This window comes from Castor canadensis, chromosome 7 (genome assembly GCF_047511655.1).
Source record: "Castor canadensis chromosome 7, mCasCan1.hap1v2, whole genome shotgun sequence".
In the NCBI taxonomy this organism is placed as follows: domain Eukaryota; kingdom Metazoa; phylum Chordata; class Mammalia; order Rodentia; family Castoridae; genus Castor; species Castor canadensis.
The window spans coordinates 72,040,397-72,067,799 of NC_133392.1; the positions used below are offsets into that span (position 1 = coordinate 72,040,397).

The 27,403-nt window shown below is 34.4% G+C and overlaps 1 long non-coding RNA gene across 1 annotated transcript; it reads right to left on the bottom strand.

Moving 5' to 3' along the window:
- Positions 1 to 1,377: 1,377 nt before the first annotated feature.
- LOC141424639 (uncharacterized) lies at positions 1,378 to 15,975 on the bottom strand. The gene is made up of 3 exons (XR_012449513.1): positions 15,718 to 15,975; positions 15,245 to 15,302; positions 1,378 to 2,124 (listed from the first exon to the last, which is right to left on the bottom strand). It is a non-coding gene; the product is annotated as an uncharacterized lncRNA (long non-coding RNA).
- Positions 15,976 to 27,403: the final 11,428 nt, after the last annotated feature.

Genomic DNA, 27,403 nt, shown 5'->3' on the forward strand with positions numbered 1-27,403 from the left:
GATATAGATAAATAATATTTATATACATGCAGTGGTCCCTGATTAAGAGTAAAGAGTTGTTCTAAGACACCCACAGAGAACAAAATTAGTACAGTTCAAGTCCATTTTTGCATAATTTTTGCATAGGTTTGCATAGATTTCCACACATCCTCCTACATACTTTAAATAATTTCTAGATACTTACAATACTTAACACAATATAAATGATATGTTAGTAGCTGCTATATTGGATTGTTTAGGAAAGAAACACACACATACACACATATATATACACACATTTTATATGTATATGTATATATATATATTCAGTATAGACACAGCCATCATAAGCCTAACCATATAGCATATGTCAGAAACTACCTAACTTAAAAAAAAATTCATCCATGGTTTGTTGATTCCACAGATGTGGAACCTCATGTACGTAGAGATCCAACTGTTTTATTATATATAATTCAGATGGAGTCATTAATGTAAATCCAAATATTCTACCTTTTGCTGAAAAGTTGTGCACTCTGGAGTCAAGAAAAGCTAGGTTACTAGTTAACTATTGCTATGTGGATTTGGAATCATTTCTGAGTCTCAGTCACCATACATTCCATAGGTTGGTAAACTCGAAGTAACACAGCTGGAGGGCTTAATCTAGTACTTGGTGCAAAGGAGGATACATTACAGGTTACTGTTCCCCCGGAGTATTTCCATCATAAATTCATATTAGAAGTACTATAGTTTGTCATCAATTTTCCTGAGGGCAAATCACAGCTCCACTACTTTGTGTATATGCAAAAATGTGCAACTTGCTTAATCTCCTTATTCCTCTGTTTCTACATTTGTAAGTTAGAGATACAGATTATACTTTTCACACCATAAGACTGTTTTGAGAAGTTTTTAACTGATACTCAAGAAACTTAGAGAATTTTGTAGGTTATAAATATTCAATAAATGTTAATTATTACTGTGCCAATAGTACATATGAAGTGAATATAATTTTTCCCCTATCTTCCTAAAAGCAAGCCATAGAAAAAATGCTGTTCTGTACAAACTAGATGAATACATCCATAAGAGGAATAGTTTCTAATTTTGAACCTGCTACTTAAAAACTATGAGCTGCTCAAATTACTTCTCAGCCTTGGAACACTTTTCTTAGCTGTAAATGAAGGGTTTGGGTCTATAGGGTCCCTAACACATTTAATTATCAATGATGTTAGAAAATTCCATAGCACAGGTACTCAATAAATGTTCTATTATATTGTAAGATAGCGAATGAAATGGGAGAAAAATACATGGGAAGGTATTAGATTTTTTTAAATTGCCCACTTTGCAGCAGGCAGTATTACAGATATTTCCCATATATTATCAAACTATAACCCACAAGTTTAAAATCTTATTAGAGATTACCATTTCTTATTTTCAGAATTAAACCCCATGACATTAGAATTTTTCCCAAATAGTTAATAAATAATGAACTTAATATTTGTTCTGTCAAAATCTAAAGATTACCTTTTCATGATGTCTTCTAGGTTGAGCACACAATATTATGTTCTAAGGAAAGTTGTAATGATTTAAGAAGCATATATGCTTTCATTTGCTGCTGTCGCAGATTACCACAAATTCTGTGGATCCAAAGAACACAGAGTTTTTATCGTATAGTTATATAACTCGTCCCTTCTGAGTTCTGTAATTTTCTGATGTGAATGTCACTGGGCATTGGCAAGGCTTTAGTTCTTTCTAAGGCAGGAGCAATCTGTGTCCTTGCCTCTTGCAGAACCTTTATGCCTGTACTCAGGACACTTTCCACTTCTGCATAACCAGCTACATTGCTTCTCTCTGACCATCTTTCCATAGTCACAGGTGCTTCTGAGCACCACATCTAGTAAAGGGTATTTGACTTTTTAGGTACCCTAATAACTAGATCAGACTCTCCTGGATATAACAAGATGATCTCCCATCTCAAGACTCTTACCTGAGTCGCATCTGCAGAGTTGCTTTCACCATGTCAAGTTAACAGGTTCCTGAACAGGGACATCTTTGGGCATCATTATTCTTCCCCCCCTCAAAGAACTAAAGGTGACATAAAAAGAACAATCCATGACAGGCAATCGTTGATATAAAATGAAATATTTTGTCCTGTGAAAGACATTAGAAAGAAGATAAAATATAAGTTATGGTCCAACAGAAAATGTGGACAAATGACATGTCATATAAAGGACTTATACAAAGGATATTTAAAGAACTGTCAAAATTCAATGAGAAGAAAATAAGCAAATAAAAATATGAAAAAATATTTGGACAAATACATTACAAAAGAATGTATGGCTGGCACATAGCATATAAAAAGACTGTATAATCATTTAGGTAAATGCAAATTTGATGTGCAATAATATGCCATTGTACAAATGTGTGAGAATGGCTACCTCCAGAACAGTAACAGTCCTAATAATGTCACCTTATTATGTAATAAGCGCTACCTCTTGACCCACAGCCCAGACCTTTGTGCTTACTTATTTGCGGACAGTATCTTGCATTTCTACCTGGGCTGACCTAAACCATGATCCTCTTACCTGTGACTCTTGCATAGCTGGAATCACAGGTGTGCACCACCATGCCTGGCTTTTTGTTGTTCGTTTTGCCCTGGCTGGTCTCACACTGCAATTATCCTGATCTCTGCCTCCTTAGCAACTGGGATTATAGATGTGAACCACTACACCCAGATATTATAAAAGAATTTTTATTGTGAAAACAGACAATATCAACTGCTAGGGAAGATGCAGAGACCCTTGCTTTCTCATTTATTACCCAAGAGAATGAATATTGGTACAACCAATGTAGAAAACAGATTGGCAACTTCTTACAAAACTACACATACAATTACTATATGATCCACAACTCTTACTCAATGATTATTTACTGTAGAAAAATGGAAACTTTTTTCACAAATTCTGTGTGAAAATTTTTATAACAGCATTCTTCATAATCACCCAAAACTGCGAACTGCCCAAACATCCCTCAGTGAAAATGCAGGTAAACTGGAATATATTCATCCAATGAAACACTATTCATAAAGAAAAGGAATAATCTGTTGACTCATAAAAACCATAAATGAAGCTGGGCATGGGATGACTTATACCTTTAATTATAGTTACCTAAGAGGCTGAAATTGGGAGCATCATGGGTCTAGGTCAGCCCAAGCAAAAAAGTTTGTGAAGCCCCATCTCAATGGAGAAAAGCTGGGAATAGGGGCTCTCCTATATCCCAGGAATAGCAGGAAGCATGAAATAGGAAGATCATGTTTCAGATCAGCTTGAGCAAAACACAGGACCCTTTCTCCATAATAATCAGAGCAAAATGGCAGGAGGCCTGACTCAAATGGGACAGCCAAGCAAGCATGAAGCCTTGAGTTCAAACCCCAGTACCACAAAAACATGCACGAATCTCAAATAGATTAAGTGAATGATCTAGGCTCAAATGCTGCATAGTATTTATGGCACAACTTAAACAAAATTTTAGAAAAGGCAATACTCCAGGGGAGGAGAAGCTACCAGCGGTTGCCAGGTGGTGGGGTCGGGGGAAAGGACCTGAATATAAAGAGGAAGAAAAGGGATGTTCTGTGAGTGCATTCTGTTCTATATTTTGATTGTAGTAGTACTTACATGCATTTGTCAACATTTGCTGAAGTTTACACTAAAAACAAAGTGACTTTATTATATGCAAATTTAAAGAATTTTTAAGTGAAAAAGAGTAGATTAAAATGTGGAATTTGTACATACACTAACATCTCATCACATGACAGAAAAGCCATAAAAAAGCAAATTAATGACTCCCATAAACAGAGCATAAACCAATTAGATCACTATGGAAAATCTTTAATATTATGTACTTAAAATAAATATATACATACCAAATAACCTGAGTGTGTATCTGAGAGAAATGCACACATTGTGCTCATGAAGATGAGGGCAGAAACTTTACAGCAGCATTATTAATAAAAGCTCCTAACATGCCTCAGTCTAAATATACATCAATGGTACAGCAGTTAAAATAATTGTGGAATTCCATGCAACAAATGCTATACAGCGATGAAAATGAACAAGCTACTTGTTGCATATGACCAACTTGCAAATTACCACAAACAATATTTACTGAAAGAAATACATTGCTGAAAGTTTGTTTTCTAGAGATGACTACATTGATATCCTGCCTTCTACCAACTAACAACTCCATTTGGGCAACTCTTCAATAAGTGAATTACCATTTCATAATAACTACTTTATGAAATAGGAGCTTTTGTTTTGTCCCTATAATATAATGTTTTATCATTTATTTATAACACTTCATTGCATTATAGAATAAAAATATATTTGATATTTTTTGTTGCATTTGTACATACAAAAGTGCACATTAGTGAGATTGTCAGATAATTAGGCAATCACTTTAGAAATATTTAAAATTGTATATTATATATATGTTTCATAAAAATTAAAGGATCATATAAAGATGTTTTAGATGGCATTTGGATTTTCCTTTTGGTGGTACTGAGGTTTAAACTCAGAGCCTTGAACTTATTAGGTAAGGATTCTACCAGTTGAACCACACTGCTAGCTGTTTTTACATTAGGTATTTTTCAGATAGGGTAGGGTCAGCCTCAGATTATGATCCTCCTACCTATGGCTTCCCTCATGGCTGGGATGATAGCTGTGTGCCACCATACCCAGCTTGTTAGTTGAGATGGCGGTCTTAACATTCTGATGGGACTAGTCTCTAACTGCTCTCATCCCAATCTGCTTCCTACATAGCTGGAATCACAGGCATGACTTACCACACCTGGCTGGATTTTTTTTGATGGTGCTGAAAAGCAGTATTATTTTTCTCACTAAAAGCAATAAAATACAGCATTACTACCTTCAAAGGAATTACCATGTAACCTAAGATAGTGATGAATTCAGTTTGGATAATGGTGGGGGCATGTGAATAAAAAACTCCAAATGAGACTGTTAAACCTATAGAAAAATGGGAACTTTACATATTCTTGGGCATGCAATTCATAAAATATAATACATATTGGTAAATAGTGTTATAAATAAAATAATGGGTCCCCCAAAATGCCCATGGTCTAAATTCCAGAAAGTAAATATTACCTTATATGGCAAAAAATTTTGCAGATGTGATTAAATTAAAATGAGATTATCTTGGATTATCTGGGTGGGCCCAGCTTAACCACAGATGCTCTTGTAAGAGTGAGACAAGACAAAACAAAAACAAACAAAAGAGTGGGGCAAGATAGAATGTGAAAGAAGACAGCAAGCAGAGAATCAGAGGTTAGAGTGACTCAGCTCCCCATGGCTGGTTTTGAAGATGGAGAAGAGAACCATGAATCTAGAAACGTGGTGACCTTCCCAGGCTGGGAAAGGCAAGGAAGTGAGAGTCCCGTAAAACCTCCAGAAGGAACATAGACCTCCCTGTAGCTCTGTGGTAGAGCACTTGACTCCCAGCCCTAAATAAATAAATAAAGAAACAAACAAATAAATCCCTCCCCAAAGTAAGATAATTAGTCTCACTAATAATTATAGAAATGCAAGTACAAAAAGTAAAATAATTGGATATCAGCAATGTTAAAGAATTTACTACATTCATTATTGTCAAAGAGGGTATAATTTGGGCCCTCTCAAATGCCCTGTGTATATGTATAAATTGTTTAGATAATTTTAGAAGGCAATTTAGCAGAATGCATCAATTAAAAAAATTCAGACAATGAATTAATAGCCTTTTGCCAAGTAATCCTATTTCTAGAAACCTATTTTAAGGCACCCAGAGATTCATGCACAAAGACGCTCAGCAGCACATTTTTGTGAGAATGAATCAATTAAAGCACTCTAAATAAGCTTCTACAGGTTAAAAAAAAAGTGAAATAAGTTTTGTGATCACCAACAAGTATAAGGTATTAGTAAAATTCCCTATCAGAATAATTCTTCAATGAATATTTACAATAATCAAAATTACACTAAGAATATACATACAATAAAATAGTTAAAATGTATTATTATGCACATATATACATGTAGACACATGATAAAACAGTTTAAAGAATAATAATCAATATTAATTATCGATAGGGATAAAACTGAAGTAGAATAGGTAATTATGTTTTTGTACATGTATGTATTATTTTTATTTGTTTTTCAATACAAATTTGTTCATGTTTAACTTATCTAATAAAAAGAAGATAGTTTATAAATAAAACTAAACTGCTACAAATATTTAACACTTAAGTTGTGGCAAACATGCAGAGGGGCAAAAAGAGAATTTCAGATAGACTCTAACTAGTGAGCTTGCAACTCTGAATTGCACATGTAATATGCGGATGAAACATTCAGCCTGACTCACAAGTAGAAAGCTGCTGTGCTGTCTGTAGTCATACACCACACACATCGCACTTCTCTCTGTATTGCTGCCAGGAATACAAAAATACAATGCTACAATACCTTATGCTGACATGCTTCATGGGGCCAGAAAAGCACTGTAGCATCATTACCATTATATATACTGAGGATTGAACTCTGGGCCTTGAGCTTGCTGCACAAGTGCTCTGTTACTTAAGCCACAACCCCAATCCTTTTGCTTTTAATTTGTTTCTCCTGCTAACTTTGCTCTAGATCTTGATCCTCCTACCTCCACCTCCTGAGTAGCTGACACCAGAGGCATGTGCCACCTAGCTTGGCTTGTTTTTGAGATAGTCTTGCTAGCTTCTGTCTGGACTAGTCTGAAACCATGATCCTCCTGTTTCTACCACATTCATAACTGGGATAATAGGCATATGTTACCATGCACAGCACCTAATATTTTTTATAGCACCATGAAGCATGCCAGTATATTTTTTAACATTTTCTAATACGGAGGTAAAGGCACATTAAGGGAAGAAGAATCAAGTTTTTCAGAAAATTCACCAGTCCAAGAATAAAAGGAAAGACATCTCAAGTGATCTTAAAAAAAAACCTACCTATTTTTTCAATAATCAAGCTGAATCAGTGACTCTAATATGTATTTAAAAATTTAGTATCAGCATGAAGGATTTTGCTAGAATTTCAACTATAATTCTTTTTTGAATTACAAGAAATGTTTACTTGGTTGAGCTAGAAGTCAGGGTGTTGATATCACATGGTCAAAAGATTTTAAAATCATAAGTGATTGAGCAGAACATTGCATTGAACTGCAGAATTAGCATGGGATTCAGAGAGTCTCATTAGGATGTGAAGTTAGTACAGGTGGGACTAACACAGCATATGTGATGGAATGCATCCAGAGGAAGTTAGGAGTGAGGAGAGTATGCTCTGTAACAATGAATGTATACCATAGCACCATTACTATCCTTCACATTGCCCCCTGTCCAGGGCCATGGACTTATACCTCTGTCTTAGGGGAAAAATTTGCAATACACTGTTACAGGAAATGAAATTACTCCTTAATTTCAAAATACAACAAAACATAAGGCACCACGGTGAGTACAACTCTGGTGTGAGGGTTACTGTACATAGAGAAGAGTGGTAGTTGTTATGAGAGGACAGGACCCTGTCATTTAGAGTAGCAGGAGTGCATAGGACCTCTGACTACATAGGGGCCTCATAAGCTGAACAGAAGAAACTCTAGGCCATGCCTGGGTGTCTTAGGCATTCTTTAGCACCCTGTATGAGAAAAGTGTCAGCCTTGATCTATGATGACCAAGAGACCTGCATTCATGGATACATGTGACACTGCCCAGAATCCAGCTGGGAAAAAAATGTACAGAGGAAGTTCATTTGGAGTGATTGAGTAGCAAGTAGAATAGGAGGAAAGAGATGGCTTAGAAGCATTGCTTCCAAGAATGAGACTATCTGAAGTTCAATTTTAACTTTCTATTTCAGGAGTATTCAGTTCTTTCTTCCCCTAAATATTCATCAAACCTCTTAAACATATGAAAGTTGGTGTGGTGGACGGTATAATGTACTTCCCAGTCACCTCTTCAGTAATAAATGATTTCTTCCACCTATAGAAGTGCTATAGAACAAACTTTCAGATGATAATCCTTTCAGGATAATACTTTTAGATGATAGTGATAATTATCTTTAATGATAATTAGATGATAATCTTTTCATCTATGGAAAACTGCCTTGCTCCAGGTCATTTAAGACCACTCACTGCAAAGTTATAATATCCCGATTGACTTGCCTTAACTCAAGGCAACTCAGAAAGACCATCACAGTTACAGCTTCTGTGTTTTGGGCTGAGGCATTTGTTAGGAGTACAGCATAACTCAACTTTTACCTCTGTTCCAGCCTGCATCCTCTCTCTCCATTCCATAGGTATTGTACTCAGAGACACGCCTGAATCTATATCCTGAATGTTAATCTGTATCCCAGGATCTTCTTTCTGGAAAGCCAAATCTACAACAGCTTATGCATAAATATGTGTGTAGGAAAGGAGCTAAGTGAGAACCACATCTATAGTGAAGACAGAGGGGCTCAGCAGACACTGAGAGTCTGGAAGACTCAGCAACAATAAACTTGGAGTGAACCTGAGATTTTAAGAACATAAAGGAATGTTATCAGTGAAAATGATGAGTAAGTAACTCTAACACTTAAACAAAATCCTCAAAAATTATAAGAATCAACTTTTTTCAGAACTCTAGGAATTAATTAAAATGTTTCATCTATCTGGGGATCATTTATTTAAGAAAAACAAATGAACCTCAGTGAGAATAGTGAGCTTTGTACCACTTTAACTTGATCTGGTCACATGGTGCACTCCTTAGCTCCACAGTAGTCTTGAGAACTGGCAAGACTGTAAGATCTTATTCTTGCTAAGCTTGGGGCTCTGCACAAACAGAAAATCAGCGTGAAGAGGAGATGTCCAGCTGAATGCTGAAGGCATATCCCAACATATACACAGAACTTCTCAGCCAAGACAAAACATTATAGTTCCAGAGGTATAAAGAAATGTCTCTTCAATCACCAACTGATCACTGAACTAACCAAATACAGTCTTCAGTAGCCATACCTGACAAATAGAGACTCAGCAGAACTAGTTAATAAGAGTTAAATTTAGAATATCAACTACAACAAATAGCACAATAATAAATCATGGGGAGGGGGACTGTCCAATTCCTAGAGTCATAATTGCATTATTTAAAAATGTGTGTTTTCAGCAACAATAACAGCAACAACATACAATGACACACACAGAGAAATAAGAAACTAGGGTCCACAAACTAAGCAAAAGACATTCAACAGAAACTTATCCCTTAGGGAAGCTCAAACATTGCACTTACTTGACAAAGATTTAATCAGGTATTTTAATACACTCAAAGACTTTAAGAAATGATATCTAAAGAATTAAAGGAAACGAATGCACAAAATCAACTGCCAGTGTTGCCGGTAGGAAGCCACATTAAGTAACTAAAAAATGAAAGTAAAAGTTACTTTAAAAAGAGAATTAAAAGAAAGATGAGAATGAAGTCTCTCCAAGTAGAAAATGGCAGTGAAGCAATAGAATTTTTAAAAGAAAAAAGGGAAAAGAAAAATAAACAACAAAAAGCCCCAAAAAACCAAAACTAAAATTGAAGTTCTGGAGCCTAGTACCCCAGTGTGACATTATTGGGCAATAGGGTCAAATAATTGCAATAGATGCACTTAGGTAAGTTAAGTTAATGTCATATTGCAGCAAAATGGGACTAATTCAATATAATAGTGGCATTGCAAGAAGATGGACATAAACACAAAGAGAAATACAGGTGAAACACCATGTAGTCATTAAGGTGGAGTCTGGAGATATGCAACTGAAAAACCAAGAATAGCACAGATGGCTATCAAAACCCCTTAAACCAGATAAAGTAAAAAAAAAATAAAAGTTCCCCTATGGTTTCCAGTGGAATATAACTGCACGGACACTTTGATCTCATACTTCTAGACCTCTAAACTGTGAGGGAGCATGTTCTGATGTTTCAAATCACCCAATTTGTGGTACTCTGCTAGAAATGCCTTCAGGAGCTAAAATAAGACTCAATGTCAGATTTTCCAATGAAAATCAGAATGAATGAATTGGAAACTGGAGAGTAACTCACCTGAAACTACCAATCTGAGAAAAAGAAGAAAAAGTGAATACAGCCCAAGAAACCAGTGGGATTTTGTAAACAGACACAATAAGAGTCTTAGAACAGAGAAGAGAAAAAGGCAAGAAAGAGTATATAAAAGAATAATAGCCCAAACTTCTCCAATTTGATTTAAAAACACATTATGTACACATGCAAGAATTTCAAAGAATTCCAAATGAAATAAACTCAGAGATCCACAGCTATATATGTGGTAATCAAACTGTCAAAAGAGAAGACAAAGAATCTTGAAAACAGTATTTTAAAGAGAGAAGCAACAGATTTTGTATGTACAGAGATACACAATATACATACAATCTATGAAACTTGTGTAAGAAGAAATATAAAATCAAATTCATATAATCAAAGAAAGTGAGACAAAGAAAAACACTTTACAATGAAAAAATCTAGTCCAAATGGCTCTCCTGATGAAATCTACCAAGTGTGTAAAAAATAATCAACACCAATTTTCATACATACTCACAAAAAGTAGAGAAGACACTTCCCAACTCATTCTTTGAAACTAGTTTTATAGCTGTTATCCATTGTCCTACTTTCCATGGTTTCAGTTACTCACAGTCAATCATGGTTCAAAAACATTTGATGGAAATCTTCAGAAATAAACAATTCAATATACTATAGTATATTGTTCTATTTTATTAGCAGCTATTATCATTAATTTCTTAATGTGCTGAATATGTAAGCCAAACCTTGTAATAGATATGAATGTATAGTCAAATAAATGTGACACATTTGTATATATGAAATTCAGTAATATCCACAGTTTTAGGCATATCCTGGGATTTTGGAACACAGTCCCTGCAGATTTGAGGGAAAATTACTGTACTCTAATACAAAAAACAAAAGGAACTAGCTTTCTCTCACAGATCCAAAAGTCTTCAACAAAAACATATGCAACATCATATAAAAAAGAATTATATAGTATGAACATAAACGACTTAATTCAGGAAAATAAAATTGGTTCAATATACTGAAGCCAAGCAATAGAAACTGGGTATGGTAGTTCACATCTGTAATTTGAGCTACTCAAGAATATGATGCAGAATGGTAAGTTGAGAAATTTGAGTCTACCTTGTGCAAAATACTGAGACCCTATCTCATAAGTAAATAAATACATGTTGAAATGATTTCAGGAATGGGAGGAAGGGAGGATAAAGGAGAGGAATAGAGGAAGTGAAGTCAACTATGATATATTGTAAGAACCTTTGTAAATGTTCCAATGTACCACTGATACAACAATAATATGATAATAAAAAATAGCCAAAAAGAAAACAAAAATGTAGTAATCAAAACAGACTTCTGTTGACAAAAAACAAAACAAAAAAACCAAAGACATAGGTGAATGCAATACAATGGAAAGCCTAGACGTAAACCCACGAATCCAGAGCAAACTAATTTTCAACAATGGTGCTAAGGATATGCACTGAAGAAAGAGTACTTTTCAATAAATGGTACTAAATGACACTAGGGAAATTGTGTATCCACATGCAGAAGAATGAAACTAGACCATTTCTTACTAGTTAGAAAAATCAACTCGAAATCATTTAAAGGCAAAAATGTAAGACCTAAACCTGTGAAAGTACTAGAAGAAAACAGAAGAAGAACATTTCAGGACATTGGAATATGCAAAGATTTTTTGTACAAGACCCAAAGAGCACATGAAACAAAGCAAAAATAAACAAATAGGATTACATATAACCAAAAATGTCATGCATAGCAAATGAATCAATCATCAGAGAAACGAGACAATGAGCAATAGAAGATATTTTCAGACTGTGTATTTGACAAAGTTTTAATATCAAAATTATATAAGGAACTCTGAAGTAAGTTTCAAAACAACAACAAAAAATCCAACCAAACAACAAAAAAAACTAAAAATGGTCAATGGACTTAAACAGTGCTCAAAAGAAGACATAAAAATGGCCAAGAGCTATATGAGAAAATGCTCACCATCATGAATACTCAGGGAAATGTAAATGAAAACAATAACTTACTTCATTCTAGCAAAAATGACTCCTATCTAAAAGACAGAAGATATTAAATGCTGATGAAGTTATGGGGAAAAATACATGGAAGCAGCTTATGTGTTTATCAACTAATAAACTTATAAGGAAACTATAGTATATACACAGAATGGAATACTATTCAGCCATAGAAAAGAATGATTTTTCCTTTTTACAATTTATTTTTTATTAGACAAAATATATATCCAAAAAAAAGATTAACAAAAATAAAGTTAATCCATTTAATATATGATAATAAAAATTATTATCTCAGTAGAAGTAGAGCAATTATTGACAAAAATCTAATATCATTTAATGATTTAAAAAACAAAATTAAAAGAGAACTAGGAATAGAAAAGAATGTTCTCAAACTAAAAATGAGCATTGACAAAAAGCTCACAGGTAGGGATGGGTGAAGAGGATTGAAGTAGATGTTAGACAGATAGATAGATAGATAGATAGATAGATGACAGATAGATGGCATAAGGAAATCCACAAAATATTGTTTGAGAATGGGGGAGGAGGAAGAGGAGTGGAGAATATAATACAGCAGGTGAACTTCTTCAATGTACACTGCACACATCTATGCAACTATCACAATGAAAACAAGTGTATGCTAACAAAAAATGATCAAAAAACCCTCATAGGTCCTATTTAGCAGTGAAAATTTTAAATATTATCCAAGATCATGTGCAGCGAAGGATGTATGCTTTCATCATTTTTATTCAACATCGAACTGGACATTCTAGCAAAGGCAGTTACACAAGAAAAGTATATAATCACCGAAATTTACAAGAAAAAATAAAATTATATCTATTCACAGATGACACGACCTTACACATAGAAAGCCATAAGGAATCCGCAAAAAAAATTTCTTTAAAGCTAACAACTGAGTTCAGCAAATTGCAGTAAAAAAGATCAGCTTAACAAAATCTGATGTATTTCTAGACGCTATCAATGAACCATCTGAAAATGAAAAATTATATTTACAATAACATCAAGCTGGGTGTGAGGAAGCATGCTTATAATCCTAGCACTTGGGAAGCTGATGCAGAAGAATGGGGATTCTGAGGACAGCCATGGCTACATAGCGAGACCCTGCCTCAAAAACAAACACACAAAAAACCCAACTACAATAGCATCAAAAGGTAATAGCATATGTAATTATAAACTGCTATAAAAAGGAAGTTAAAAACCTGTACACTGGAACTATAAAATATTGCTTTTAAATAAAGAAAACCCAAATAAGAGGAAATACATTTCTTGTTTATAATCAAAATATTTAATATTGAAACAATAGCTCCACAATTGACCTACAGCTCAGTGTAATATATCTATTACAGTATTACATTGAGAAGTTGACAATTTCAATCCTAAAACTTTTAAGAGGAATTGACAATTTGGTCCTAAAACTCTTTTAAGATGAATTTACAATTCAGTCCTAAAACTTATGAAGTACAAGAAACAGAATAGCCCAAAGAATCTTGAAATAGAAGGAAAAAGTGAGAGATCGTACACTTGTCAATTTTAAAACATATTATAAATTTATAGTTATCAATCAAGCATGGTAGTGGAATTAAAGTAAACATAGAGTACTAGACTAGAAATAAAAGAGTCACAAAATCAGTCTATACAACTATGACAATTAATTTTTAACAAGGATGCCAAGACCCTTGAAGAGAAAAAAGACAGTCCTTTCAAAAATGGTGCTGAGTAAACTGGATATTTACATGTAAAATAATAAAGTTCATACCTCATTCCCTATACAAAATTACCTTAAAATGGATCAAAAATTAATATGTAACAGATAAATAATTAAACTCTTAAACACATAATTAAATACTCATTTACTTGGATTAGACACTGGTTCCTTAAACCACAAGTAACAAAAGAAAAACTTAGATGAATTAGAATTAATGAAAATTAGAAACTTTTGTTCCTCAAAGTACATATAAAGAAACTGGAATGATAATCCACAAAATTAGAGAAAACTTGGAAATCTTATATTTAATTAGAGACTAGATTCTAGCAAAAATAAAGAACTCTTACAACTCAACAAAAATTACAATCTAAACAAAAATTGGGCAAATAATTTGAATAGAAATTTCTCCAAAGAAAATATACAAATGGGAACTATACATGAAAAGTTGTTCAACATTATTAGTCATAAACAGAAAGGTAAATCAAAACCACAATGAACAGATTTTTTAGCAGTACTGGGCACTGAAGTAGACAAAAATTTCACACCCTTTACAATGGCTATACTTTTTGTTACATGAGGACTACACATTGGAGAAGATGCGGAGAAACTGAGCCCTTCAAAATTGATAGTATCAATCTAAAAGGCTAAGACATTGTGGAAAATACATTGCTAGTTTCCCAAAAAAACTAAGCATAAATTTACTGTAAGCAGAAATTCTAATCCAAAGCATATACGCAAGAGAACTGAAAAAATATATTTATCCAAAAACTTATACATGATTTTTGACAATAGTTTCATCCATAATAGCCAAAACTCAAATGTCTACCAACTAAAGAACAAGTAAACAAAAGTGGTAGAGTTGTATAATAGGATATTTTTTCATCCATAAAAAGAAGCTATGTACTGATACATTCTACAACATAGATTAACTTTGAAAACATGCTGAGTCTAGTTTCAAAAGACCACATGCATAATTCCATTTATGTGAAGTATCCAGAACAGGCAAATCAAGAGAGAAAAGAAGTGGAGCAACCGGGAATAACTGCTAATGGGCACAGGGAGTATTTCTGGGTGATGAAAGTGTTGGAGAATTAGATAGATGTGATGCTTGCATAATTTTGTGTGTACTAAAACATCACTGAGCTATATTCTTTGAAATGGTGAATTTCATAGTATATGAATTATATATCTATTGAAAACAGAACATGGGCAATGTTTACAAATTAAAGAAATGGTGGGTTATAAACCTCAGGTGACGTGAATTTCTTTGAAATTATGATGTTGATTTTGGAGGAATTTCAGATTTCCCTATTCTAGTCATAGATGAATGAATTATTGGTTTGTGGTCCACATCAAAATGACTTAAATAAAAATAGAGTGGAAATAAGAGTCAGTCAAACTTACCTGTTTTGTTTGCTCTGTAACTTGGAATCAGCTCAAGAAGCTGATTAGCATCTACTACCTGGAAATCAGTAAAGGGAAATATATTTAAATTGTAAGAAGAAACTAAACTATCTTAATTTTATAGATAAGGAAATTTGGATTGTGTAGATTATCTATATACTCAAAGTGAAAGACATGGCAGAGGGCAAAGCTAGGATTTCTTACAGCATTTACAACTTAATCCACCTGAATTAAGGCCTGGTTATGGCTATAGTACATGGTCTAGACCATGCTATTAGTATCAATGTATATAGGCAAATGAGACAGTTTGGACATTTGTAAGATGTACAGATAAGTACACATCGTAAGATGTACACCAAACATATTACAATATGATAAACACAGCAGGATTCCTCAATTTATATTTAATGAACCACAAAGTGTGGACAACAGCACTACTGAAGAAAAGCCAATCACAAAAGGAATTTCTCTACCTGGAGGAACTTCATAGCTCCCTCTCAGGGAATGCAGCTTGCTGTTCTGTTCTCCTTTGGCTTAAAGGTGGAGATTTTGGCGTAGGTCGCTTCGTTTAATAGACGTTTATAAGCCAGTGTTCTATGGCATTTGATTCTTTCCTCAAAGAAACACATGTGCATATTAATAAAGCATTAAATTCAGGCAACTTGAGAATTCATGGTTTTGTTAAACAATTCTAGAATAAATATAATTTTGGAAGTCTGACTCCAGTCAGTTTTCATTTACTGTTCTGCTTCAAAGCCCACAGAGATGTACAAAGCAGTTTATGAGAACTTTGCTCCACTTTCACTATGTTAAATGAGGCTTACTCTCAGTAATTATTACCCACTACAATTCATTATTATTTATCTGCTCTTAGGAAGTTTTACGGGTATTTTAATGGGAATTATAGGAGAAGGGTTTTCTAGACATTGTCAAACAGATTCTTAGCTGTGCAAGGGTATGCAGAGAATTTCACCTGTGGTGGCTTTGCCTTGCAGAGTGTTTTGTCATCTCCACTCTAGCATTCTTCCTGCCCTCAGTAAAACACTCCCCATCCTCCAACACACACAACAGGCACAATGCAGAGGAATGCTTTGGTGGCCTGGGTTCTTTGGAAAGTTTTTGTTTTCTATACAACTCAATTTGGTGGTTGTTTTCCTTGCTTGGCTTTATTTGCTTGATTTCCTTCCTCCTCCTCAAATTCTATTTGCCTTTTTTGCTACTGTAATTCTGAATTCCAGAAAATATACAGAATGGTAGCTTTCTTGTATGATTGATAAGGATAACTCAAGTAGGTTTTGTAAAAGAAAACTATGTCTCTCTGATTGTCAAAAGTAACCAGAGACATTAATAAAAGAATGAAGGAAAGTAACTTTGTAAACTAATATACTTGAATTCTTAAAAGCTTTCCACATAAGTTGCCACATAGGGAACCTCACAGAAAGTAAATAGCTGTGGGCTAAGAGAGAGTTGGACTGAATGAAAAGCTAGAGAAACAACAGGTTCAGGAGAGAGAGCTTCTCTGAGGCACAGAAGAGGATAGTCAGCATTCCAGAAAGTTAATATTGGAAGTGCCAATAACTTATCCCAAAAGGAAAGGGAAGACCAAATCCCTTCACATTAATATGTCACAAGTCACTGTTTGAAAGAGCAGAATACTTCAAACACCTATGCTGGGGCCTTAATGCAATATAATTTATTTTCAATTGTTATTTGTGCTACAGATATCATACAACAGGGTAATATAGTTCAGGTACTCAGTAACATTTGAAACAGAAACTGTCTAGAGCCAAGTGCTGCTTGGTGTTCACTATAAGACTGTTCTAAACGTAAGTTCCAAATGCAACATGAATGCATTGGACAATCAGAGGCTTCCAAGTAATAAAAGAAAAAACAAAAGTAGAAAATGGCAACACATGAAGACACTGAGATTTAGTTGACCATAAAGATAAAAATGCTGGTTTTCCAAGTCTGTTAAATTTAGAAATATAGGTATATCACCTAACTGTTGAAACTGAGAAATGTCACATTAAAAAATTCCAGAATCAATGGGCAGACTTATCTGCCTGTGATCATTCTTGGAAATCATGATCAACACACATGAGACCCTGGAGTTAACTATTCACTTTGTCTTTGCATTCTACAAATATGGGCTTTAAGACATTTGCTGTGGGATTAGCTTATACTGTAAGTGATCTGTTTAATCATTCTTAGTTTGTCATTATGTCCTAATAATTGGGGCCTTAATAGAAGGTTGAATCTTATCAAGAGCATGTTAAACTCCCTTCAACATTTAAAACAAACACTTGGCAATTATGTATAGTATTAATGGCAATTATGTATAGTATTAATGAAACCAGGGGAGATACACAGAATAGACTTCAAATTTTAAATGGTTTCTGGCTGAAACAGCTAGGGCTATGTCATTCATCCTTTCTTTAAATCACCTAAGAAGTTGAAGAAGGTGATGAAAGCTCAGAGAAAATTTAGAAATACTAAATCTATTGATGTCAGATTCTGGGAGGAGTTTTTACTAAATTTAGAAGTGGATATGTATTCAGGAAAAAGTATTCACTTCACCTCCTAGTGTACTAAGAAATGTCACAGTGTACCACCAGCACAACAATGAGAAAAGGGATTAAATGAAATGACAATCAGGGTCTTGAAAACAACAAAAACAAATGACATAAAAATAATTACAAGGGATATATGTTACCAATTTGGGGCTATATTAAAAGAAAATAGTTCATAACCTCATCATAATCTTACTGGATACAAATGTGCTTTCTTACTTGACAAGCTTCTTCCTGGCAAAAATCATCCTTAGTGTTGGCTCTGTGGTTGAGCCCAGAGTTGTTTTAAGAGTAATATATCATTTTTCCATACTTAACAATAGACCCAAATTTTTGTTGAAACTTTGTGAAAATTATTTATTTTGTTTCCCCACACTATGTAGAACATACTTTGCATACAGAAATTATTAGATAAATGTTATTTGAGTTAACTGAATTGCAGAAGGATTAAGGAAAAGGGACATACCTAGCTTTTCTTACCTATTTCTCTTAATTTCATTATCCAAAGCTCTATGTAAAATATTTATTCCAATAATTAAAAAATTAGTAAGAGCTTGATTTGTGAGGAATATTGACCATTCTAGACACTATGACTTTCTTTCTCTTTATTTGTCATTCTTTGAATACTGTACTCATAGAGTGAGCTGCTGGACTCAGTTTGAATGTTTACCTGAATATGAGCCCCTCAAGGAACTTTGTACCTTCTATTTCTTTTTTTTTTTTTTTGGCAGTACTGGGTTTGAACTCAGGGCCCCATGCTTCCTAGATAGGTACTCAACCACTTGAGCCACTCCGTCAGCCTACTTTGTACCTTTTTGATGAAAGATTCTTAGTTTGGGCTCTATGAGGGTGCCTGGGTGAACTTTGAGAACAATATTAATTGTTCTGACTCATGATGAATACATGATAGCTTTCCATTTATTTGTGTCTTCTTCAATTTCTTTCACCAAAGAAAGAAGTATGTAATAGTACTGTAAATGTGATGGTTTCCTTGATTTATTATTCAAATAATTGGTTATTAGCATATGTAAATATTATTATTATGCTAGTTTTTTTGCCTATGATCTTACCAAATTTATTTATCAGTTGTTTTTGGTACATTCTCTAAAATTTTCTATACATAAGATCAGGTCATCAGGAAACAATTTCACTTCTTCCTTTCCTATTTGGATGCCTCTTGTTTCTGTATCTTGATTAACTTCTCTGTTTAGGACTTCCAGTACTACACTAAATAACAGCAAAAAGTGTGAACATCCTTCTCTTGTTCCTGTATTGGAGGACAAATTTTATTTATTTATTTATTTATGGCAGTATTGGGATTTGAACTCAGGGCCTTATATTGTTGGGCAGGCACTCTATCTCTTGAAGCACTCCACTAGCCCTTTTGTGTGTTGGGTATTTTCAAGATAAGGTATTAAGAACTATTTGCCTGGGCTTGCCTCAAACACAATCCTCCTGATCTCTGCATCGTGAATAACAAGGATTATAGGTATGAGCCACTGATGCCCAGTAAAAGGACAAATTTTAAACATTTCACCATTGAGTATGATGTCAGCTATGGGTTATTCAGGTATTGACTTTCTTGTGGTGAAGTATATTATTTCTATACTTTTATTATTAGAAGGTTTAATCATAAATGGATGCTGAATTTTGTCAAAACCTTTTCTGCATCTATTAAGATAATCATGTGGGTTTTAATACTTTATATAGTTAATATGGCATATCACATTCATAAACTATACTTAATCATAGTTAATGATCTTTTAAAAATGTGTTGTTGAGTAGGGTTTATGAGCATTTTGTTGAGGATATTTGAATCTATGTTCATTATTTCTGTAGTTTCTTTATCTTGCTTTGACACCAAAGTTATATTAGCTTCTTAAAATGAGTTTGGAAGTATTTCCTCCTCTTCAATTTTTGTCATTTTTTTATTGGTAAGTATTAATTATACAAAGGAAATTCATTGTGATATTTCCATACATTCGTATAACGCACTGTGAACAAATTCACCCCCTCTGTTATTCTTATCACCCCCTCCCATTTTAAACAGTTTTAGGGAGTTTCACTATTATATTTTTATACATGCAGAGGAGATACTTAATCATGTGCAAACACCCTCTTTTCACACTCACCCCTCTCACTGGTTCCCATCCACAAACATTTCTCCTGTTTTACACATTTTTAGGTCGATGTTATACAAATGAGAAAGAACAGGCAATATTTGTCTTTCTCACTCTGACTTATTTTGCTTAATTGATGTATCCCAGTTTCATCCATTTTCCTACAAATGACATAATATCATTCTTCTTTATGACTGAACAATACTCTATGTGATATAGAAAATACCACATTATCCATTCACCAGTTGGTGAACCCCTAGGCTAATTCCACAGCTTGGCTATTGTGAATAATGTTGCTATAAACATGAGCATGCAGATATCTCTATTGTATGCTGGCTTACCTTCCTTACAGCCTTGGTTTGACCATCCAAGACCAAGACCTCTCCAGTATGAGAGGAGTTGATGACACATAATCCAGTCACCAAAAGTTAATGACACACAGGACTGACCCCAATAAAAGTGTAAGGTCTTGTGATTATTGAGCTTGGCCACCCTCCTACCTGAAGAATGCACTTTTATTCTGATTTTGTTTTGCTTTGCATTAATAAACCTGTTTCTGTTTAGGTCTCCTCTATGTCTGTCCTTAACTTTGTTTTCTGACAAAGACCAAGAACATTCTCACCCTTAAGACCTGGTGACTTGGATCTGGTAACATATTTTGATGAGACAAGCCAGGAGACTAGAGGAGACTCATAGGCAGAAGCAAGTGATTTTATTTTTCTCTGATTCTGATAAGCCTACCTGATTCCTTATCAATATGTGGGGAACACCTTTTTAGGTTTACTCTCTCATTACAGACTATTATCTTACAAAACTTGCACAACAGTGAAGATTTTTATCTTCCTCTGTCCTATTTCTAGAAAGACCACATAACTATTCATCAGTTTGTCTTTTACAACCTAAAGTGTAAGTGCTTTGTGAATATTCTCACATTCTTCCTTCTTCTTGCTTATACTAAAATAATTTTTGCTGTTCAAGGTCATTTGCAAATTGTGTTGTCTTACTTAGCCAGCCCTACCTGTATGGAACTCTTAAAATCATGTATAAGTATGTGTGTGTGGGAGGGGGAGATGTGTAAAGCCACCCATTTAAAAATCCAAGTAATAGAAAAGTTTGTAGTATCTGCATCTGTGTGTGGGCAGGTGATCTTTATTTGTTTCATTTTGTCATAAATATACTTTGGGTTAGAAAAAATTAAGTCAAAAAGGAACTAGTAAGTAAAGATAAAGAGGTACAAAAAAGTTTATAAAAATGAAAGTGTTTCTTGGATAAAAAGGGATTTTAAATATAAATAAGATTTTTTTTTTCCTGAAAAGCAAGGAATTGTTCTAAAATGGAAACAGAGAAACAAGGACAAAATGAGAAGGCCAATAGCATGTCACAAAAGGATTGTGTTAGGATTTGTGCTGAGATGCAATCAATGGAATATGGCAAGGCATGAGGAGGTAAGAAAGTTATAAGTAAGAAGACATTTTCTAGATAAAATAGTATTTACATGGTGAAAAGCAAGTTTGTCTTAAAAATAAAAGCTTGTTCCAAAATGGAAATGGCCAGGTAAAGACAAAACCAAGATGGTAAAGCCTGTTGCAGAAGGATGTGGTAGAATTGATAGGAAATCCAGTACTGTCTTGATAGGTTATGAAAAGCTCTAAAGCTAGAACAGCACTTTACCAAGGCAAAAGGAGATTATGAAATGCATGTCACATGTGTGATACCTCCTCACTACTCAACAGAAGCAGAGGATTTCATGGCATGGGATGGGAGCCACTCTCTAGACCTTACCTATAAGGTTTTAAAAAATGGAAAAAAAAAACCCACATACAAAATGAATTTTAAAATCTGATGCAGTCCAACTGTCAATCTAGAGCTAAGAAGTGGTGGTTGGGCAGTATTCTCTAGAAACATCCCTCTAAACCCCAGCAAAGCAGGGATATCATAAAAGTACATCATTGATCTCCTCTCTGAGATGACCTTCTCTCCTCTCTAGGAGTATGTTTATGCTTTTCTTAATAAACTTTGCTCTGCCTTTCACTATGAGTCACATCTTGCTTGAACTCTCTCACTGAAACACAAGAAACAAAGACCCCCAACTGGAACTTCTGGTAACAATCTCTCATGGCCATCTCCTATCCATACACTGTGGCAGGTTGTGCCAATACTATCTGAGCCATGATTGATCTTTGTTTTCAAGCCCTGAGAGTAACTCAGTATCAAATAGGCCTTCTTTCAAGACAGCATCTTGGTGTAGATCTCACAGGTGAGGGAAGTGGCAGAGTTTCTTTCTTTACTGAGGATAGTCTTCCACACAAGAGCAGTCACTCTGCTCTGGTTTAAGGCTTGCTGGAGGTATGGATTTGTCCTACAGGTAGAATGACCAGTCATCACCATGTCTGGCTTACCTTGTGATAGGTCTTCAGCTTCTGCTCTCCCTCCTACAGAGACTGAATGGGCATAAAACTGTTTGTTGCTTTTCTCTGTTGCCTCAGTTTCTCTTGGCTTTTGTGCTGTTGTGCCACCTCTTTTGTAGTTCCCAATACTCTTTATCTCCTTCTCTTTTCAGAATATCTCTCTCCATTGTTAGCCTGACTGTCCTCATTCACAGAGTCCAAATGTTATATACTTCTAACACGCTGTCTTGCCTTGCCTCCTCCTTTTCAATTTTTTAGAAGAATTTGAAGAGGGTCAGTAGTAGTTCTTCTGCAAATGTTTCATGGACTTCAGTAGTGAAGTCATCCAGTCCTGGGCTATTTTTTGATGGAAGACTTTTTATTATTGATTCAATTTCTTTATCCATTACTGATATGTCTAGATTTTTCTATTTTTTTCATGATACAATCTTGGTAGTTTGCAAGTTTCTAGGAATTCATCCATTTCTTCAGGGTTATCTAATTTGTTGGCATATAATTCTTCATCGTAATCTCCTATGATTCTTTGTATTTCTGAATATCAGTTATAATGTCTGCTCTTTCATTTCTGATATCTTTTAAGAGTTTTTTCATTTAATACTGGGGTTTAAACTTAGGCCTAACCCTTGCTAGGCAAGTGCTCTATCACTTGAGCCAAGCTCTTGGTATTGGTCTTTCTTTTTTGTTTTTTTTGTTAGTTTTACTAAAGGCTTATCAATTTTGCTTATCTTGAAAAAACAGCTTTGGTTTAATTGATTTTCCTAGTCTTTATTTTAATTATTTTATTTCAGGTCTGAACTTTATTTCCTTCATTATGTTAAGTTTGTGCTTACTTTGCTCTTTTTCTAGCTTCTTGAGTTGCAATACTAATTTGTTTATTTGAGCCTTACTTCTTATTCTCCTTCTCTTCTTTCTTCTTTTAGCTGAGATGTCTAGTGTTACAAACTTCCCCCTCAGGACTGCTTTTGCTATAAGTTAACTGTAATTACATTTTTATTTGTCCCAACACATTTTAATTTTCCTTTTAATTTCTTCATGGACCCTAGATTATTCAAAGTATATTGATTAACTTTCAAATATTTGAATTTTTCTCAGTTCATCTTATTATTAGTTTCCAGTTGCATGACATTCTGATTTTAAAAGATTCTTAATATGACTTTAATCTTTTTAAATTTCTTGCATATTTTGTGGTCTAAAATGCATTCTACCCTGGAGAATATTTGGAATGCACTTGAGAAAAAAGTGTGTTCTTTTCTTGTTGAATGGAATGTTCTGTAAATGACTATTACATCCATTTCTTATAAAATGTAGTTCAGGTCCAATGTTTTCATATTGATTTTCTGTCTGATGATTTGTCCAAAGTTGAGGATGCAATATTAAAGTCTCTTACTATTACGGTATTACAGTCTATCTCTTCCTTCACATTTTTTAATGAACTATAGAAATGATCCCTGAAGATATAGTCTTTCCCTTCACATTTTAAAATATTTGATTTATATATTTAATTATTCCAGTACAGGGTTCATGTATATTTATAATTGTTCTATGCTTATGATGAATTGAATCCTTTGTCATTGCATAATGATTTTATCTCTTTTTACAGTTTTTGACCAAACTGTATTTTGTCTGATATAACTTTCTCTCTTTGTGTTTTCATATTTCAAAAAAGATATTTGTGAAATATCTTTTCTCATATCTTCATTTTCAGTACATTTGTGTCCTTAAAGGTGAAATAAGTCTCTTGTAGGTAGCATATAATTGGGTTTCATTTCTTTTTTTTACATCCATCCATTAAGTCTTTTGATTACAGAACTTAATGCATCACTTTCAAAGTAGTTATTGATGGGTGGGTCTCACTACTGCTGTTTTGTTAACTGTTTTCTAGTCAATTTGTAGATAGCCTGTTGATCTCTTTTTTCCTTCTTTTGTGGTTTGATGATATTCTATAGTGATATGCTTTAACTCCTTTCTCTTTAGCTTTTATGTATCTGCTAAAAAGTAGTACCCTCTACTACCTATGAAGCTTACATAAATTATCTTGTACTAATAACAGATGATTTCAATATATTGTAGTGTATTACTGTTAATACCTTCTGTCTCTCCCTCCTTTATTATTAGCTTATTCAGGTGTGTATATTATGTGTATTCAGATATATATATATATATATATATATATATATATATATATATAAAATCATCCTAAAATGTTATATACATTTAAATGATAGTAGTATGTAGCTCAGTGGCACAGCACTTAGATACCATGTCTTGGGTTCAACACCCAGTACTCTAAAAACAAAAGAAATAGAAGTAGATGTCTCTGGAAGGTATGTAACACAAGATATTTCTTTTTTTCATTTAATTATATTTTTCTCCCTTTCTAAAATATATTGTTCATGAACTTATGAAGATATATTCTACATAATTAAATGATAGTCCAAAAAGGTAGAATATTTGTTAACAAAGTTTATATTTATATAAAAAGAGCACATTGATCTTACTTATTTATTAACATTTATCATTTTACATTTCTGATAAATTAAATGGATATATATGTAGATTTACAAAAATATACTTGACATAATAAACAATGGTATTGCATTTATGTATAGAAAAAAGAATATTCATTCCTCAAAATTTATTGTTAGGTTATGATTCCAATCTCCCAAAAGGTCTATTTATAACACTATACAAGGACTGGAGGTGGTGACTCAAGTGGGTAGAGTGCCTGCTTTGCAGGAGTGAAGGCCTGAGTTCAAAACCCAGTCCCACCAAAAAAACAGAGAAAGATACAAAATTAGATACAATTATGATAAAAGCTATGTGATAAAAAATAATGTTTTAGCTTGGCCATGAGAAAAATTAAAACATATACAAGTAGAGAATTATTTTCATATAAAAGGTCAAAACTCATTCAAGATGGCAGCTTGAGGGAGGAATCAGAAAGCATGCTTCCTAAAGTAAACTCTTGGAGAGATGCTGGAGATACACCTGGCAGGAAAAACCACCAAGAAGAGGCAAAACTCCAACAACTCCACACCCCCAGCCCACACATAGCATCCCCCTGCAACCTTAAATGGAGAAACAAGGAGGGCTCCCGCACTGCCAGATGCCAGCTCCTGACCTGCTTGGGAGACCACCAGGTGAGCAAACAAGTGGCACATGGTACTCCCTGATATAAATCAGCATAGCACCCTGGACAGGCTGACTCCCACCCAGGGGGGAAAAAAATGAATAATAAACAAGCAGCTGAAAAAAATAAAAAAGACATGTACCAAAGAGGGCAGGGTGCCCTAAACTCCGTAGAGTGGGGGAGGAGAACTCCCTCACACAAACTGTAAACAAGCCAGCCAGAGAAGGCAGGAGTGGTGGCCTCAGCCCAGCAATCTTGGAGTGGAGAAAGCTTGTAACAGTGGCTGTTGTGTGGAAAGTTCCACTGGAGAGGAGGGGAGGGGCACTCCCCAACATGAACTGTAAATAAATAAGCCAGCCAGAGAAGGCAAGTATGGCGCCACCTCTCCCAATGTGCTTGGAGAGGAGAAGGCTTCCAATGGAGGCTAAAGTGTGGTACACTCCACTGGAGAGGGGAAGGAAGAGCACCTCCCCAAGTGAACTCTAAATAAAAAAGGACTGCAATTGCAGCAGGTGGGTAGGACTGTATACTGGAGAAAACAAAAAGGGCATGCATCCAGGAGAACTTTAAATAAACAAAGCCAGCAGGGCTAGGTGAGTCTAAAACTCATTCCTGAGATCTTCAATAAATAAAGCCTGCAGCAGCGCTGGCTGACAGTAGGTAGCAAGTGAGCTGTAGCCTCACATAGACATTCACAATGCTGCCTCCAGACTCCTTTTTTTTTCCCCCTTTGATGAGACAATGACAGAACTACTACTCAAATACCAACACCAGGACTGGATGCTGAAGGACTAACACCAAATCTATTAAGACTGAAACTTTATTGCATTTGAACTTTGGAAATTTTATTTTTCTTTCTTTCTTTCTTAATTTCTACCTTTATTTTTTATCCTCTGTCTCTCTAATGCTTGTTTAACTCACTGTTGATTAGTACACTATCTCTTCCTGTTTATTTCTTCGGCTCTGTTTTTTTGTTTTTTCTTTTTCCCTTTTTCTGTACCTTCTTTGATTTCCCTCTCCTCTCACCCTTCCATTCTAGATATCATCATTATTACTATTACAAGCTAGACAATACTGAATTACACACACTACAGGGACAGTAACAGTAGCAAGGGGAAGAATGGGAAAATGTAAAAAAGAGGGAAATTATTTTCTCCCCAATAATAAATTAGTACAGGAGCCAGAGGGAAATGAAGAAAACAGATATCCAGATCCAGACTCCAACAAAATGAAGGATAAACTATGCCAAAAACCCAATGAAACCCACAAGAACAATCTGAAAGAAAAAAAATCCTGCAAGTAATCAATGAGAATTGTATGGAGATGATACTGGATATGGTCAACCATAATGTACATGAGACACTCAAGATATTTTAAGACAACAAAAATAGAGAATTTGAGAAAACACAAGAACAAATAAAACAAGCTATAGAAGCACTGTATAAACACTAAAGTGAAACAAAGAACACAATAAATGAAGAGATAAATGAACTCAGGATGAAAATGGACAATATTAAAGAGGAAGTAACTCAGAATATGGAAAACCTCAGAAAAAAGAATGAAACAGAAATGCAAAACAAAATGGAGAGCCAATCCAGCAGACTAGAACAAGCAGAAGACAGAATCTCAGAACTCAAGGATGAAATGGTAATTAAATGAAAAACTGAAGAACTATTAGTTCAACAACTCAAGATGTGTGAAAAGAAAATGCAAGAACTCACCGACTCCATGAAAAGACCAAACCTGAGAAAAATGGGCACTGAAGAAGGAGAAGAAGTGCAAGGAAAAAGAATGTTTAATATATTCAACAAAATAATAACAGAAAATTTCCCAAATCTAGAGAAAACTATGCCCATACAGGTACAGGTAGCCTCCAGAACACCAAACAGACTTGACCAAAATAGAACTACCACATGACATTGTCTTTAAAA